Here is an 18,761-nt window from a genome sequence, read left to right as displayed (position 1 = left end):
TTGAGAATGAAATTAAAGCATAAATCCCTAGAAGAGACTTTCAGGAGCCTAACATGCAATTATTAGGTTAAAAAAAAAAAGTCAGCTTTAAGGTTCTAAATGTGTCTCTGTCAATAGAAATGCAAGGAGAAAATGTAAGCACACACTATTAGAAACAAGAGCAGCTCAGCACTGGAGGTGCCTAGGGAATAGAATTCTGTGATGATGTTCAAGGTCCAAAATTGTTCCATTCAAAATAGCAGTTTCATAAAAAGGCCTCAAATTAGACAATTGCTGGTGCAGACAAATTTTGCTCCACGACAGAAGAGAAGGAATAAAGCATGTTTTTAAGGTGCTCTCCAAAATTCTGAGCAGCTCAGACAGACGTTCAAAGAACTTTTCAGTTATTTCACAGCTCTGCAGACCTGGGAGACCACAGTTGGCACTAGGAGAACTGGGGAGAATTCCCTCCCCCCAAGAACACACAGGGTTTAGAGGATGGGGGTCTGTCAACCACCCTGTGCAGGGGTGACCTGCAGGGCTGCCCACAGGCTTTAGGAAACTCCTTGCTGATGTGCCTCAAGGAATAAGTTGCCTCAGAGCCAGAAGTGCTTCAAAGCCTTTCCCTGGGCTAACAGATTCTGCCTTTGTAGAAGGCAGTTTAGATGCTTAACGAATCCTGGCTCAGACCTGTGTTTCCAGATGCAGGAGTGTTTTTCATAAGCTTTTCATAATGCTTCAATTTCTGGGAAATAGCAGGGTGGTTTATCTCAACAGAAGACTGTCTTGTCTGATGAGGTCTAATCAGCCTATCTGCTGTCTTGTTCCTATAGGAGAGAGGCTAACAGTGGTGATTATTTTAATTTTTATGTTTAGAAGTTAATGTAAAAAAACACCACAACCCAACCCTCTAATTAAAAAAAAAAAAAAAAAAAAAAAAAAAAAGAAAAGGAACAAGAAATTGCATGGCTAAAAACAACATGGTCAGTTGTGTAAAAAATGAGAGGAAGTTTCTGGTGGTAAGTCAGAAGTCTGTGCTCTATGGAAAGAGGCTCTTGCTGCAGCAGCTGTGGTTCCAGTGTGGCAAGACAGAGCTCCTGCAGCCACACCACTTAACGTTTAACAGCAAAACCTGGGCAGGAGACACACAGCTGTTTGATGCCTCACCGTTGTGTTTGGCCTGGACTGGCAGATGAATTCAGAGTAACCTGGGTGTCACTGTACTGACTGGTAGGTCCAGAGGTGCAAATTGCAGCAAAAGCTACTCAGTTTGTAGAGGTGAAAAGCTATTTCAGCCCAAATCTCTCTTCCTATGATGGGCCACAAACACCTGCTCAGCAAGTGAACTCCTGCAGAGTTCACTGATGTCTCCAGGCTTTGGAGCACATTTATGTGGCTGATAAGCAGAAATTTGATCTCTAGATACTTGTCGGTTCAAACTACACAGATACTGCAAGGTGAGATGCCATGGTTTCAATTACTTTTCTTCAATTGGGTGTGTGTAAGAGAGAGAGCAAATAAAAAATAGACAAAACTGCTGTTATTCAGAAGACACCCTGAGAAACAGGGAGACAGAGAAAGATTAAATGTGACAGGGACTCCCTGGAGGGCTTTGCAGGAGTTAGGGAGGACCTTTTTTTAACCCCAACACATCTGAAACTGAGAATTTGAGGCAACAAAGGAATAATATTTGTTCAATAACATAATTTTAGTCTTAATTCATATGAGAAAGGAACTGGAGAACTATTTAAAGCACAGTTGAACATTATACAAATAATTCCTCCTTGGATAACAAAAGGCAAGTAAGGCATGTCTAATGTGAGAGAGGAAATTGCCAGAGAAACTCAGACAATGCTGCAACCTTTTGTTGATTTTTTTAATAGTGGCTACAATTGTAGAATAGGTCTTTGTGCTATGAATAGATGTTGTGAATAAAATTCAGGTACCCTGCTAGTCAATTTTTCTTACCAATAAATACACACCCCAGAAAACATTCACGTGTGGCAAAGTAGCATTTAATCCATGTACTTTGCACAATAGATGGAATTACAATAGGGATTCATTACAGGCTCACTTGTATGTGTATTTGGCATTCCTGACTCTCCTTGGGCACCAGCATCAGTGGTTTAACTGTGGGTCAGCCAGAGGAAGGATGAAGCCAAAGCCCAGCTGGAAAACAGGTGTGCTGGCACAGAGATATTAGGAATGTGTGATCTGAATCCCACAGCTGGACAGACGGCTATGCTACAGAGTTCTCCCTCAGTCTGGAAAAATGAAAGAGGAGCAGAGTCTCACAGATCTTGGTCTTTCCAAAATGAAACATGGGAAGCAGATCATGTCTAACAAGAGAAAAAATTTTTAGTGGCTTTCAGTGACATACTGAATATTTATGTATTAACGCCACAAAAGACTGATTTCAGATGGCATAAACCACATTTAGTTCAGTCAATAGTCTGAGTAATGCTTCTGCTTTGTTGTTATTGTGCTTGAAGCCCTTCATCCTTCCAAAAAATAATTGGGCAGTTCAGTGTTCCATGGTTCCCAAATGGAAAGGGAAACACAGTGATCTTTCCTAACGTGACTTGACTCTGAATTTATTTCATGGTGTTAGATTCGACTATTTTCATGTCCTACCAAGATGAGTTACTGCTTAGTCTGAGCTGAAATCTAAGAAAACAGAGGTATCAGATGAGGATTATAAAAATATTTTGGAGGAATATGGCTGAAACTAACCCCCTGCCTTGGTTTAGCAGAGTCATGTCTGGAGGATTGTCCTCCTTATCTAAGCTTTGTCAGGAGGTAAATGGCGCAGTTGCTGAATGGTACTTCTTGGAAAACCACATAATTATTTCAAATAGAATTTCTTATAGTTGATATCTTAAGGTAATCAAAAGACTCCTTAATACTCTTTTTTTCCCTTTTCTTTTTATTTTTTTTATTTTCTTAAGGTCCTTCTTTTTCTATGATAGTCAAAAATATAGAGAGGTCCTTAGAATAAATCTGCTGAACTTCATTGGGTTCCTGACAATTGAAGTGAGTTAAATTTCTAGCCTTGTGATTTAGAGCATGAGAAGATCCACATCAGGTCTGGTCTAGGCCATTAGCCAATCTCTAGTACTGTTTACCTGGGGAAAAATCATAAGAATAAGACTTTTCAACTGAGGCAGAAATTACATCTTCCAAGTCCTCGATGGAGGTTTTTTTCTTCCACCAGATTTGCTGCTGGCCTTTTAACATCAAATATATTTCTGGCTCATAGCTATGAATTTGACTAAGTGTCTAAGTAACTATTTTAACCAAACTAACCATTTAACTAGATGTTAGAAAACTACGTCCTGATTGTTTTGAACCTGTTAACCAATCAGTCTGTTTGCTGTCCCTTGTTCTTCCATTTTGAGAAACAGTGAACAATTTTTTCTATTAATTTCTTCATTTATGATTGCACAGACCTGTGTCATATCACCCTGAGTTCTCTTTTTTGCAGCTCTAGGCTTGGTTGTTTTCTTTGACAAAGAAGTTATTCAATATGTTTGCTCATTCTTCTCCCTGACTGGAGTTCCTTTATTTTCCGTTTCCAGATGAGAACAGATCTAAACAAATACTACCCAGAGACCTCTTACTTTCTTTGAAGACTGCAGTGATCTTTTTAATAGTGCTGTGTAAAAATGACATATGTGAAACACAATGAAATTTGTTGAGACTTCCAACACTGAAGATTAAGTAAATATGATTTTACTCTCTATACTAAATCTGCTGATGAAGAAGCTAAATTCTCATCAGCAGCAGTTACAGCAACTAGCTTGCCTGCTTTTCTCATCCTGGGGATAATTCTGCCTTGGAGATGTTACTCGTTGATATCTTTTTGTCATGACAGATGTTTAAGCTGATACTTCCTTAGATGACAAGAGTGAAAATAGACTGAACTTCATTTGATGGAAACCCCCTAGCATCAACAGAACCAGCAGAGACCCCAAGTCCTTTATCTTACCTCTCAGATAGTACCTTGGTAGTCCTATATATGATAATGTAAGAATAATTGCTTATTACATTTCTGCTGTAACATACAAACATTGTGTAATTCAGCATTAATGTCTGACAACCCAGCTGTCATCTTTCCAAAAATACTTACTCTCTAACTACTGTAGCTGCTGCTACTTCTACTTCAAACCAAAGGAAGAGATTCTGCTCCAGGGCATTTTGACAGGGTGTTATCTTTTGAAAAGACAGATGTTTGTGCTGGAACTGTCTGGTGGTTTTAAGGCTTATGCACATGTTTCAATAAATAAGTGCTAAATTACTTGCCAGGTTCTGAGTTAAAGTGGATGACTTCCAGAGAAATATGTCAGTGACACCCAAAACTAAGACCAGCATGTTCACAAAAAAATTTCAAATCACCTTTTAAACAACATGAAAAGCCACAAAGCTCTGCCTTAAATGTTTATGAATGTGAAAGGACATTGAGAATGTATGAAAGAGATGATGTTGTCATTTTCTGCCCTTCTCCATTTCATTTCCCTAAAGAAATACTTCCAAGGGAGGACAAATAATTTCTTACCTTATAAGAGATTTTATTATTTGAAGTAGTATGTCGGTACTTATTGACCCAACTTTGATTTGTAAGCTGATGATGAAATTAATTTGGCCTTTGGTGTAACCACAATTAACTTCTCCAGAAGGGAGGTGATTCGATGTCTTGCAGTGAAAAAGTCTCTTTGGAAGGAGCAGCCCAGGGTTTGTTGTGTTGTTGAGGCTTCAGTAGACTCACGTCAGGCTGAAGTGGTTTGTCTGCCCCTGGCTGGTCCTCTGCACTGGGTGGGATTCCACCTTGGAGGATAAATTATGGAAGTTCTTTCACATCAGAATGACTGACTATTATCTCATGTGGGAGTTTAATTCCTCGTTCAGATTCCAGATAAAGGACCAAACAAAGAACTGGAGAATGACACTGATTGAACAGTGTTTAATATTCTTTAGAAAGTCTGGTTAACCTGTCACTGCCAAATGAATATGTGTTGTGTCTGTCTGTACTTTAAACTCTGTCTCACATTAATAAATGAAAGCAGGAGAAACTATTTGAGCTTTAAAACTACCTACAAGGAAATATATGAAACACTCCCCTACCTCTGGTAATCTGGCAATTGCTTACTGAATGAAGGGTGGGGAGGAAGAAAGAGAATAGAAAAATAATTTAAATATTCTGAAACAGTCTTCTGCTGTTACCTTACCGAAACACCAGTCTGAGAACTCTAATTGTTTAAGTTATTCTGGAATTACAGATAAGCAAGCATAGGACAAATAATTCAGAAAATTCATATGAGATGTGGGGAGGCAGTTGAATGTACAGTAAAATGTGAAGTACAATGTACAAAGTACATTGAAAGTACCATGCCATTTATATAAATATGTATGTATGTATATATATATATGTATGCGCATATATACAAAACCCTTATGAACCTCAGATTTGCAGGCTGTGATGTACAAAGATTTAACATCTATATGATCTAGTTCTTGGGGAAAAAAAAGGCCACTTTGCAAGTTAGAACCTAACAGTATTCCTCCTTATGCCAGCTACTCCACACTATTCAGTTAACTGCATGCTCAATTTTAGGTTTGGACATTATGAAAATAGAATTAATGAAAAAAAGCTCAGTTGGCTGGTGCTGGAGCTCTGATCCAGTCTGATCCTGTGTGGCCTGTTAGAAGCTGGAGAGGGTCATGGGTGTTGGCAGCTGCTCATTGATTCCAGATACTGGAAGAACATTTCGTTGGAACAATTTTGATTTTTTATGCCAAAAGAAGAATTTTCCATATGAAAATTACATTTCTTCTTCCCTTTGTCTTCCTTGGATTACACTCCTCCCACTCTACCTCGTGCACCAGCTGGAAAACCTGAAGCCAAGATTCCTCAGCTGCTGGCTTGGAGACTCCTGCAAACACCACCTCCTATGCACGTGCCAAGGGTACACACTTCTTACATCCTGCTTTAGAGGTTTTTTTTCTAATAGTTTGGGACACACATTTGCAAGTGAGCAAGGCAGAGGGAGCAGATAGTTAGCAGGGCACCAGAGTAGCTATTAGTAGATCAAGTTTTTACTCCTTCTGTTTCCTCTGATCAGCTGTTCAAAGCAGTATGAAAAGCTGCAAGTATTCCCTGGGGAGAAGAAAGAAAAAAAAAAAAAAGGAAGAAAAAATCGAAGCATTTCAACATTAAAAATCATTAATTTATTTGTTAAAAAAAAATCATTTGAAAATGCCCTGTATATTTTTTTCAGAGCTCATACTGGTTTAAAGCAAAGAAATTAAATCAAATATATTTATTTGATTTTTTTTTTTTTAGGTTGTCACGTTTGAAGTAATTCTTACTTGTTTTCCCACTTACTGTGCATGGGCTTGCTTGCAAACTTGTCCCTGAGTGTTTCAAGAAGATTCCTTCTGCATGAGCCTGGAAGGCACACACTGTGACCACACACCACCCTCCCATGGCAGAGGGCTTGGAACGAGATGATCTTTAAGGCCCCTTCCACCCCAACCCCTTCTGTGGTTCCATGAAGAATCAAGCACACTGAATACATGATTCAAACTCCTTTGTGGCCCCTCCATTGCAGCACAGAGGAGATACAGACTTTCACTGCTGGTGAGGGAATTCCAGATGGCTCATGTGCTCCCAGAGGCAGCTCCTCGTCAGGCACTTTGTGGTACCAGCCGTGAGTCTGAACCGCTTTCCAACCCTTCTCCAGGGAGTCCCACAGATCCTTCAGGGAGGATGAGTGACACAGATCCTTCAGGGAGGATGAGTGACAATCCCCCAACAGTAATTGTTAATTATTTTCCAGCTTTGAAAATTAATAACTAAAAAATCCTATCTAATCAAATGGGATTTCAAGCCCATAGTTTAAACTGTACTTTCATAACTGTAAATTTTTTTTCTTTTCCTTCCCCTGAAGGCACCGTCTTCCTTGGAAGGTAAAGATTAAGCTGACAGATGGTATCAGCAGAAGAATGATTACGAGTTTTAAAAACCTTGATATTTTGGCTTAGTACACCATTTTTCACGCAAATACTGACATGGATATTAGCATCCAATTAAAAAGGCATAAAACTATGCCATTCAGTTACAGTTTACTTTACAATCATTTAATGTTTCATTAAAAATGCTAAGAAAGGCTGCTCTGAAAAGGATAAAAATCAATGATCTATATATCACTTCCGATGCTTTGCTCTTCTGGAACGATGTGGTAGTGAAAATGAGCTATAAATATCTTTAAATTATTCTGGTAATCTGAGTTGCTGTTTCCATTTTTAGGTTCTATCTTTACCAAAGTATCAACTTACATCATGACACACTATCTGGTCTTGAGGCAGTGTTAGTAAGGCAAAGTGTTAACTCTTCTGTGTGTCTTCACAGAGTACTTCCACGTGGTGATCCAGATAGTTTATTTCTATAGGTTAGGTTATGTCTAAACATATACCACTTTTTAGCTGGACAAGAACTGTCAGTGATATGTGCTTGCCTGCAATTTAAACACTAAAACACCTAATGGTCTACAGGCAAATGTTTTGAAAAGTCCTTTGTTTTTTGTTTAGTTTTGTTTTCCCTGAGAAAACCCATCCATTGAAAAATAATACTCTTTGTAATTAGAAGTAATGCTCTAATTTATGTTAACATCACCATATTCACATCACTTTTTGAAAATAAGGAATAAGAGGAATTTATTAAGTAAATTTCCCAATTTCTTGTAACTTATGAAATAACCTATGCCTATTAAAACTCCAAAATCATTCACTTGATATGAATATTTCTCTCTGTAAACACCATTACCAAATTAGCTTAAAAGTGAAATAAAATTCATACTTTGGAATCTCTTAAAAAATTTTCTAATGAAATGTCTTGATAATTTTGAAATATTTTCAAGAGTGTTTTTAAGTAAAAAAAATTCATTACACTGCTTTTTGATAAATATCAGGGGTTTAATATGCTAAATGTTGTTATTTTAACCAAGATGGTATAATTCAAAAGGTCTTGACAAACTATACTTACATTAACTTATGTCTTTCTCATAAATAGGCAAAAAGTATAAATCTCCTCCTTCTCATCACATCTATTGTCAGTGAACAAAATATAATACTGAGAATTATTCAGATCTCATTAAATGCTACTTTCATGAGAAACTTTAAAAACTTTGGACAGGCAGCCACATTATTTAGCAAATTACTTAAGTGTTATGTGATGGATAAGCCAGGGGCAGGCTAGTACATGCTGTAAATAGAGATAATAAAATAATACAACTTAACCTTCTCATCACATACTGCACTAACACATCAGCTTACACCATCCTCAACCTGAGAGCACTCACCTGGACAGGTGTCAGGGCTCACTTATCAAACTAACTTGGTCGGCTCAATAAGCCTTTTTAGGCTAAGAAGCCCATGACACCTCTCCTTGCTTTATTTTTTTCTCTCTCTGTGAAAAGTGAACATTGATCCCGTCTCCTTGTCTTCTGCAGCTTCTTACTCCTGCAAAGTGGGATGCAAGAAGGATATCCTGTTGGATACAGGAAGGATGACTCACCTGTATGGATCAGTCTGTAAAAATGGTAGTGAGTGCTGAAAAAGAAACATCACTTCCAGACAGTGTTGCACCACAAATAGCAATGGCTGGTTGCAAGTATTACTTTCTCTGTATCAGGAGATATCAAAACCTCCAGTGGCAATTCATCACCTTTCTAATTCTATTGGCAGTAATGGAAAAATGCCAAGTTGTTTTCCACAAATTTCATTGTCTCTCTTTAAATTCATATAGCACCCAAGATTAGAGTACAAAATGAGTCAAAGAACATTGACCAGTTGTTTGGCGACCAAAAAAAAATTCAATTCTGTCTTAGAGAGATGTCACCAAGTAATTTTAAAGGACAAGGGAAAGTAGAATATGAGATCGAAGGTTTTTAATTGAAGATGTTGAGGCTTTTTTGTTTCATTTCATTTGCACATGGGTTGGTAACAAGACTGTCCTTTGAGGCCATGTCATGAAGGCAAACTTTGTCTCAATTCCTAATGCCCATTGCCTTTGTCTCTGGTATCAAAGGTCACTTGTAATTGCTTTAAGATTTGAAACACTAGCATAATAGCAAGTAGCCTGGCTGATTTTGCAAACTCCTCTTGCAAAGTTTTCAGAGACTAATGTACATTTTTATGGTTAGTATAAAGGGTAGGAAATAGTCTAATTTCGTGGAATGGCTAGAAGCTGATGGAATTCAAATTCAAAGGAGTATATTACACAGGCAGCAGGACCATATACCTAGGGAAGCAGTGGATACTTACACACCTAAAATCCCTATAGGGATTATTCATTTCATTTGAAGAGCAAATATTTTAAATCTTTTCTTCCAGAAAGTCAGAATACCATCATCTCAAAAAGTATGAAAAATCAGAACATTTTTTTCCTAAGTGAAATATTTTGACAGCTCTTTACAACATGACTTCGGGCTTTTTACCAGATTCCACAATGTACCATAGGAGGCAATTTGGGACATTCCAGGAGGAGTCATGTGGGAACATAGTGTGGAGAATGCAAAAAGAAAAAAAAAAAAAGCAGCTGTCTACTTTGTAAAAAATGAAGAACTTGGGGATTCGTGATACAATGTTTAGACCTCCTGCGGTTTTTATTCTTCAACCACAAGTCCGCAGTTTTACAATGTCGCTTAGTGCTAAGTGACCTGTTCTTTTCTGCAGGGATTCAGCCGGACAGGATACAGACAGGGTTATTCCTCAATTTGGAGATAAGGGTGTGAGTACTCAATGCCTGGATCAGCCCAGTGCTGAGAGATAGAGGAGAGCAATGAATGAAAACTTCCAGGGTCTCTTCAAAGATGTGCCTGCCATTTATCTCACACTGTATTCTGGTAAACAAAACTCAAGGGATAATACATTAGGGAATAATCAGACTAATGATCTGCAGAGATTCTTGTGTTAATGTTGTCTCTTTATACAAAAAGTATGCTTTTAGCTAAATGCCTTTTCAGTTCCCTTCCTGGGCATCTAAATGAATAAAAGGGTGATAATGGCACTTTCGTTTTTTTAGGAACATATTTGTAGCTTAATGAAAGAGCTCTTGGGGGGCACAAAAGACAGAGCTGCAAGTGCTTAAACTAATAGAAAAATGTTTTGTGGATTATGCAAGATATGAAAATATAAACTGCTCACCATGCTATCATCTTCATCTTAAAGAAAAATAAAAACCAAAACAAATGGTAATAAGACTTATAACAGCAGTCAAACTTGATCCTATCATTGCATCGTACATCCTACTTGTGTAAGTTTTCAGGAAGAAACCTGCAGTAAAGTTTCTTGGACAACCAAAAACCCAAGAATTTGTTTCAATACATAAAATCACAGAGTTTTTTTCTGACAAATATCATCTCTTAAAACAATGACTGTCTAGTCTTCAAATATATACAGCCACCAGCAACCTCGAGACACCAATCTATTAAAAAATTTGGGGCTCTATAATCTTAACCATTTAAAAGGTATGCATTTTTAAGGAAAATTGAAATAAAATTTATCATCTGTGATATATTAAATTTACTTATGAATTATGGAGTGGTCATGTTCTGATCTTGTATTCTTCTTGACTGTTCTCAGGGCAGCATGCAACTTCTCAGTCTAACAGAGGAATACAGCAATTTTTTTCCCTTCAGATGGTCCTTCTTAATTTGGCATTTGGTGATAGAAAAAAACCCCCACATACAAAAAAAAGGAAAACTGGGGATAAAATCTGAAGTCAAAATTTGAAGGAATGTGAAACACTGAAATATGCCAGCATTTGATCTAAGGAGCCTACAGAATTAGCATAGTGAGCATATGTTCATGTTCAAAGATAACAGACATTTTTGATAACCCTCCCTAAACTTAGCTCATCTCTGATTTACATATTTAAATGTTCTTTTTTTTTTTTTTAATTACTTAAATCAGGGTCACCTTCATCATTTGTACAGAAATATACACACAGCTTTCATTTGTATAAATGTTTAACTAACTGCAAATATTGCACCTCAATTTTTATACAGTAAATCTGTATCAAAATGCTCATTTTCTTATTCAGTAATTTTTGTAATGTATAGTTATATTTTCTTTCCTTGCATATGTGTCAAAACTCTCTCTGCAAAAATGATACTTGAATCTCATTCCTCCACATCTGAGTTCACTATTTGTTGGATCTATTTTCTTCTCTTTTAAACTCCTCAGTAAAGTCCTCCTGGACGGCAGCAATCTAGCTGGTTTGAAGTTATCAGAACTTCTATATTTCCAGGAAAAGATTTCTAGCACAAGCCATTTCTGCCAAACATTTTTTACTAGCTCAGTATTAGCCATGACTGAAGATCATTTGGTGGGGACAGACAAAGGGGGTGATACAATAGCATAAATCCCATAATTCCATTAAAAGCATAGGTAAATGTCTAAAAATACCCAATCACAAGATTACGTTAAAACATTATGGAAGTTTCTTAAAAATGCAGGTGTTACGGTTTTTTTGGTTTTATGTATTTTACTTGCAGGAACCATGGAGAACCACACAGGAACATTCACAGTTTTACCTATAAAGAATAAATTTTAAAAGTGACTCCTTCCTCAGCAGCTGATTGTGGTTAGCTGTGACGAACTACCAAGGCCCAAGTACATATTGCTACATGTAACATTTAAGCTGTGAACGTTTCTGTCTAATTTTTGGCTAAAACACAAAGCTGTATTTCCAAACTGGCCTTTGCTGTAGACACATTTCTATCCAGAACTAGCTGGTCCTTCTGGCTCACTCACCTCTCCAGCTGCACTACTGATTTGGAGGATAGCAACAGTCTGGAATTGAGGCCTGATAGTGCTGTGTAAATATCTCAGTCCTTCTTGGAACTGATGAAGAAAGTATTTTCTCCCACTTCCCCCCCCACCCCTCAAGTGAGATCTGATTAGATTCTTAAAGTCAAAATTCTCCATCAAGGTATCACAAATACTCTTATTAGGATGGATAGATCTCATGGCATTTGTATGAGGAAAAAGCTGGGCTTCTAATCAGGTCAGTTTTGGAGCTGTATTTGTGTTCCACATGTAATTACCCTCCACAGGCCAGGGAAGCTTGCCAAAGGCATTGCTGTAGCTTTTTACAGCAGGTTACATACTCACATTTTTGTACATGAATCTCTAAAGATACTTCAGGGCAGTACTGGAGAAGCAAACTGCATTACTTGCTGTGCCAGTGGATATGCAGCTTCCATGGATTCAAACAATGTCTGCTCTTTATTGGGAAGTTTTAAAAGTCCTGCATCCATTTTTACTTTGGCTACACTACTAAAAGCAAACAAAATACAGCTCACAGTGTTTGAGAGTGGGCATTAGCTCTGCTATCTTTCATGCTCTTGGTTAACGAAATCCCTGGGGTCATTTGTCAGTGTTATGAAGCTCCCACAGCAAGTGCAGCCAACCATGCCATTCAGTGTGCTGAGCACTGGGTATACCTGCCTTCCTAGAAAGGCTTGGGGCAATGGATGAGCTCATTATAGGGTTAGATAACCATTTTAAGGCTTTTTGCTGTTTTCATAGTCAGTTCTTCGCACTGGCTGCTGGAGGCACTTCCATACCGCCAGGAGTGAACAGAGATTAATCTGATTCTTTCCCATTTATGAATATTACAAAAAAATATATCAAAGCATATCCAAGTATTTTGATAATAACTGCACCTTCTGTACATGGAGTAACTGGATTTGCAGAATAAAATGACCCCTCAATGCTTTTCCACTCACTACAGCTCCTGGTCCCTCCACTAGCAGAGCTGCTGCCATTGAAGTTCTCCACCTTGAACTTCACCTGCCTTTTAACAGCATGTTCTCTGTTCCCTACCTTGTTCCCTCCAAAACGTGGAACTCACAGGGATGGCTGTTCTCCACTGAGGTGTGTGCAGAGGAGTCATCCAGAGGAGAGCAGCGCTGTGGGCCACGCTTTCCTTGACAGTTCACCCAGGGAAAGCTGCTTTAGCTTCAAGGGGAGAAAGAAGTAGAGACACAGGCACAGGAGGGCTGGAAGAGCACGAGATGCGTGTGGAGGTTCCGGATTAGAATCACTGAGTTTGGAAAGGACTTCTAAAATCACAGAGTCCAACTATTAACCTAACACTACCAGGTCCACCACTAAACAACACTACATCTACATCTACACATTTTTTGAACACTTATTAAGTGGCACAGCCACCAGAGACAGAATCTTTTTGCATCAGGGTGCACTGAACGACGTTATATATTCACCAGCTCTGCAACCCATGCTTTAAGAAGACAACATCATTAAAACAAGAAGTTTAGACTCAACTGCTGTACATTTTAGAAGTGTTCCCAGTGAGAAAGGTGCGAGGACTGCACTGAGAATGTGTGAAAATTTAATGGGTACAGTAATGGTTAGGACTTCATTGATATCCTGATGCATAAACTCCTTCTCCCTGTGTATTTATCTTCCCAATCCTTGAGAAAGGCACTAACAAATATTTGGGCTAAAGTGACACAGTAATAATATTTGGCTTTTAATACTGAAACTGAAGAATGAAAATACCCCAAAAGGAGTAAATAAACTCTTTGGAATGTACTATTTAGTTGATTTCTGCAAAATGGAATGAATCATTTATCAATTCAATGTTTTTATTGCTAAAGAAACTACCTCTGGTTTATGAATGTCACTCAGTGGGTTAAAAGATTGCACTGGGCTGGTAGTGTGGATGAAGGCCAGACATAATTATTTAATTTTGTTTTATCCACACATGTGTTTATTAATATTCTTGAAAAATACAAAACTGATATCACAGATCTATATGTGCATGAAAAAGTTTATTTTCTTGTGATAAATATTCATTATTCAGGACAAACAAGGCATCCTATGGTTTATATATAACAAGCTCTGTAAAGAAACATTAAAACCAGGAATCTGAATAGTTTCCTGTTACAAAATCTTCCTTCACATGAGGCACATGCAAAAACACCACCAACAAAAAAAATATCTGTAATATCAAACTTGAATTATTAAAATGAGCCAATCCTTTGCAATAGTATTATTATGGATCTTAGTTTTCCATTATTTTGGAACCCATGTGGTGTTTTTTCAGCAAATTGGGAAGTTCCTATTTTCTGAAACAGTATGATTGGAGAAAGTCAGACAAATATATTTAGAATTGCATGGATATATCTGGAAAGCATTTGTTTAGCAGCGTTAATCAGTTGTGTCAGTTCTTCCTAAATGAATTCCTTCAAAATTGAAATTGGGAAAATTGAAGTTATATCTGTAAGTTAGACTTGATACGAGCTGTCCTATGAAACCTTCCAGAGCTGTAGAACTAAGGTAGCAAATGTAATTGTGGATGCCATAATACATGAAAGGAGTCTAGAAATAAAGGTAAAAAGGATCCCTAATAAAACCTTACTGGAATGCATTCAGTGATTAAAAAAACCAAAACAAAACCGAAAAACCCCAACATAAAAGGCATAATAACTATACTTGAGTCCTGGATAATGTCCTCCTCCTCCTATTAATCTGGTATATGGCACAAGAATACAGCACATAAAGTTACAGATTTTTCCTATAATCGCAAACGCAATAAAATGAGATATTACCAAGTTTCCTGTGCTCATATAAAAGAAAAACATAATTTTAAAAAGAAAGACCTATATTTGAATTCCACTTTTTCAGGAAAGCTTCAGATCTTAGGAATGTTAAATAACAAAAAATTGTCTGACAACAAAAAGAACTGCCTTTCATTTGTTTCCTTTTTGACTTATGTCCAAAAGCCTGCTGATTTTTCATTCATCTGCATCAGATTAAGTTCAGGTGAGAGGCTGGGTGTATTCACTTTCTTTTCTCCTAGGAAAGCTGACCTGGTTATTGAACTTGTCTCTGCAGTAAAAACCTAAAATATAACTTCCTTGGTGCTGCTATTCTCCCAAGGCATTCACAAACTGCACAGTTCTGCATTCCTAGATTATCAAAGTCTGCTTATAAAAAAAGCCCTAAGTGGAAATGTGAAATTAAAGAAAAATATTTTTATCATTTCATAGTTATGAAGAATAATTTAACTTATTGTGTAATCTTGTAAGTAAGAAAATATTTATTGAATAGCTAGTCATTAAATTGTCAGATTAATATATATATAGGGCTCAACTAGTTTAGTTGCCTTCATTTGTCCACCAGTATTCATTTCTCTACTAGAATATACCATAGTCTTCATCCTTTGTCTTCTAAATACCAGACATTTTGATATTTGCCTGGTGCCACCCTATGTTCAGTTTATAGTTTCATTACAGAAGGATGAAATGGGGTTTGCAAATATAAAATGTCCCAGGTTGCCTTTGGGTAACTGTAATACTTAAATGTGAGAGTTATTATAATGAAACTGATAATTATACATACGCAAAAGGAAATGTGGAGGATGGTAGACGAGTACACTGCACCAGAGCTGTATATTTTCTGCAATGGGAGGAAAAGGTTAACTCTTCTCTTGCTGAATTCAAAGGCAGATTTGCCACAGTAAGTTGATGAACAGGCAGCTTCTTTCCTGACACACTAGTTCCTCTATAAACACTAACAGTTGGACTGACTTCAAAGTTGGCTCTTTTAAGCCTTAAATATGTTTATGTAAGCAGCCACCATTTTCTGCACTAGGTGGGAAATACTGCAAATGTTAGTTTAAAAAATAGCAAAAGCTCTTGCAGTTGTGCCAGCAACAAACACTCTTTCCATCAGGCATTTGATGGAGCTTTCATGTCTCATTGTTGCTGTATTTCAATGTTTTGAGGTTCCAGCCAAGTGATGAAAATATGTATATTACCTTACTTCAAAACAAAACAAAACAAAAGAAAAAAAAAAAGAGAAAAAGAAAAGACTAAATACCTTGAATATCTTGCATTCACAGCAAATTACAATTCATGATATTCCTCCCTTCGTTTTGTTCATTTTCTGGCTTCTGAGAAGTGGACATGCTGCTGCCTTAGTTATATTTACAGCACATGGTAAAACTGATTTCTCTGTGATCAAAACCCTTCATTTTTTACTTGTCTGTTTTTAAGCATAATATTGCTCTCGGTTAGGCTGCATAATAAACCCATGTCTAATAACAGCAACTTCTTGTTTGTGTTCTTTATATCACTGACATTTAGAGAATTATTTTAAAATAGCATAATGGGTTCAGAGACTGTTTTCAATAACAGTAGATGGTCACAATTTCACTTCAAGCTAGTATTTCCAGTGCATTTTACATTAATTATACTTTAATTAGAAAATTACATCAATTGACTGTGTGTGATGGTTTTGACTGGGATAGAGCTAATTTTCTTCATAGAATTATAATGGGGCTGTGTTTAGGATTTGTGCTGCAAAGTGTTGATAACTTAGGGATGTGAGCAGTGCTTACACAGTCAAGGCCTTTTCTGCTCCTCACCCCACTCCACCAGTGAGGGAGCTGGAGGCCATAAGGATTTGGGAGGGGACACAGCTGGGACAGCTGACCCCAGCTGATCCAAGGGGTATTCCATACCATATAGTGTCATGCCCGAATGGGGGAGAAGAAAGAAGGAGGGGATGTTCAGAGTGATGGTGTTTGTCACCCCAAACCACTGTTATGTGCAAAGGAGCCCAGCTTTCCTGGGGATGGCTGAACACCTGCCTGCCCATGGCAAGTGGGGAATTAATTCCTTGTTTTGCTTTGCTTGTGTTTGTGACTTTTGCTTTTCCTATTAAACTGTATCTTTACCCACAGGTTTTCTCTCTTTTACTCTTCCTATTCTGTCCCCCAGTCTGCTGGGGAAAGGTGAGCAAGCAACTGTGTGGGGATGAGTTCCTGGCTGGGGTTAAACCACAACACTGTGTAAAAGTGAACATTTCTTAAAGCACAGCATGAGTATTTTCATCATCTGTAAAAGCGGAAAGATGAATAGTTAATTACCTCATGAGTCCATGTAAAGGGCTACTGAACAGTTGAAGAGAGAGCAAATTCTGCTCCTATTTAAGATGTGACAACACCTCAGTATGAAGGTGTGACTTGTGCAGCCAAGCCTGCAAGACACCTCCCCTGGGCAATGGAAACAGTGGTTAAGCAGTGACACTTCGATAGGGCCTTGTACAGCTTCAGGAAAGGTGTGAAGCATGAGGCACGTACATGGTGTCAACCCACACTCCAGCCTGCTCTGCACACTGAGAGAGGTGCCACAAGCTACCCAGCACTACTGTTGTAACTGCATTCTGCTGACAGGACTTACCTTTAAATGACTTTTTGGAATTATTCCAGATATATCAGAGTGTAATGAACATAAGAATTGGAAAACAAAGCATTTATTGAACTGCATGGCTTATATACTACCTTTGTCCACAAACTAAATGGGCTAAAAACATTTAGTGTGTCTTGGATGCCGTATATGCAGACATTATTTGAAAAAATGAAGCTTGGGATTCTAAAATAAAAAAAAATAATTATATAATTATATTTATATACATTCTGAATTTCTTCTCTTCCTTTGAAATTATCTTTTATATTTGCAGTTGAATCATGCTAAATTCTACTTGGCACAAAAGCTCATATCCTTTTACAAGTCAGTTGGCTGCCTTATAGTGCATCACTGTATTGGAAAATCACAGCTGGTGAGAACTGGCACATCATGGAAAAATACAGAGCATTTTACAGATATTTTAAGTTCTGAAGTGGGCAGTTGGGGAAAGACAGTGGAGAACCCTTGTCAAACAAAAAGTGCATATGCAGAAATTACTCTGTGCCAAGAAACTCTGGATAACTCAAGAATGCTGCCTGCAGATGGTGTATTTTAAACCCTCACTAAAAAAGCAGTCTGAAATACAGTCAGATCTGAAGGAAAGTCTCACCTGGGCACCCAGTGATCATATTCCTGTCCTCCGTTGAGCTGTGTTTGGAACAGAGGTCTGAAAAAAAAAACATGGTAGAAAAATGTAGTAGTGTTGGCTGTAAATGCTTCTAGTCCTGTCCTTCCTACAGCCAGTAGTGACACTCCCAACCCCAGATGGTAAAAGTCATAATGCTGGCAATGCAGTCTAGAAAGACTGGGCTGGTTCATCTATATAAGAAGTATTATAAGACCAAGGGCTCAATAAGTTGTTCATTTCTGGAGAAGACAACTCTGCAAATCCACACAAGGACACACTGTCACTGGAATTCAGCCTCGTTCCCCAGAAAACTTAAGGTTTGAAGCCACCCAGGATTTATGATGATGTCTCAATGAATTTTTGGCTGAGTTTATTTTAAAAAGAGCTCTCTGACATTACCAAGCAGTAAAGCAAAACTTCATTACTATTAAACTGCTGTGTGCCCAGTTGGCCAAGAAGACCAAGTGCCTGATGGATTTATTAGCAATAGATTGGTCAGCAATTATTGCCCAAAAAAATTTTGTCGGCAATAAACACCCTTGGTCCTGGCCAACAGCACCAGGGCAGTCACTGTCCCTCTGTACTTGGCACTGGTGAGGCCACACCTTGAATCCTGTGTTCAGTTTTGGGCCCCTCACCACAAGAAAGACATTGAGGTGCCAGAGTGTGTCCTGATAAGGGCAACAGAGCTGGGAAAGGGTCTGGAGTACAAGTCTTATGAGGAACACCTGAGGGAGCTGTGGGTGTTTAACCCAGAGAAAAGAAGGCTGAGGAGAGATCTACCTGAATGGTGGTTGTAGTGAGGTGGGGGTTGATCTCTTCTCCAAGGAACAAGTGATAGAAGAGAAAACCGACACAAGTTGCACCAGGTG

Source organism: Manacus vitellinus, unplaced genomic scaffold, assembly GCF_001715985.3.
Source record: "Manacus vitellinus isolate BGI_N305 unplaced genomic scaffold, ASM171598v3 scaffold_45_pilon, whole genome shotgun sequence".
NCBI lineage: Eukaryota > Metazoa > Chordata > Aves > Passeriformes > Pipridae > Manacus > Manacus vitellinus.
This window is presented reverse-complemented; position numbering follows the sequence as displayed.